This window comes from Acyrthosiphon pisum, unplaced genomic scaffold (genome assembly GCF_005508785.2).
Source record: "Acyrthosiphon pisum isolate AL4f unplaced genomic scaffold, pea_aphid_22Mar2018_4r6ur Scaffold_21548;HRSCAF=24219, whole genome shotgun sequence".
NCBI classification, from domain to species: Eukaryota; Metazoa; Arthropoda; class Insecta; order Hemiptera; family Aphididae; genus Acyrthosiphon; species Acyrthosiphon pisum.
Window position 1 is genome coordinate 30,053 of NW_021771027.1, and position 1,054 is coordinate 31,106.

A 1,054-nucleotide genomic window follows, 5' to 3' on the forward strand; every position below is an offset into this window, starting at 1 on the left:
ATTATAAAAATACAACTAGGTACAATTATTAATCATAAAGATAGAACGTATGTGCCCATTTATGATAATGGCCGTAGAAAAATATACTGAAAATTTAAAAAAATGTATTGACAATATTATATTGAATTTTTTTAAAAGGATTTATAAATACCTATTTACTACATATTTACTAATATAAAAAATTCAAATATGAAATTTAGCAAATAACAATTATTTACTTCTGTTTATTTAATTTTATGTATATATCGTATAAAATGTAAAATAAAAAGTATATCTAATATTATTATTTATTATTTGTTTGTTATTTAAAAGTTTAAAAGTTTTCCGAGCATCGATATCCTAAACTAATTGTTAGGCAGGGTATTTTATTTTATTTTTTGGTATTTTAACAAAAGATAATATAAAAATATTTATCATATAAAATTTAAAATAAAATTATGCCTAATATTATTATTTATTATTTGTTTGTTATTTAAAAGTTTAAAAGTTTTCCTGGTAATGATCTTCAAAACTTACTGTTAGGTACAGTATTTTATTTATTTTTTGGAATTTAACAAAAGATAATATAAAAATATTCACAATTTACAAATAGTTATGATACAATATAAATAATTTTAATTAAAACCATTAATATAATTGTATATATTATGTACTCTTATTTATTACACTTAAATATACATACTGTAATTATTTTACTAATTTCTTTTTTCATTAAATAAAAACCTGCGGTAGCATATACCATTGGGATTCAAAGTTTGTAATTATTGATTGAATTTAACTATATTGCTTTTCTTACTAAACTAAAGGTGGCAAAAAGAAACTGGTAAACAAGTATTTTTGAAAAGGCCTTTGAAAAATTTTCCTCCTAGGGCCTATAGATCCCAGGCCGATACTGGGTATGTCAGTCTAGGTATAAGATATATTATATACTTATATCTATGGTGTTAAAAAAAGAATTGACCTATAATAAATTCCAAATTAATCATATCAGTATATCACAATATTCATTAGTACTTATAACGTGTTATACATCAACACCAACCGTGATACTATC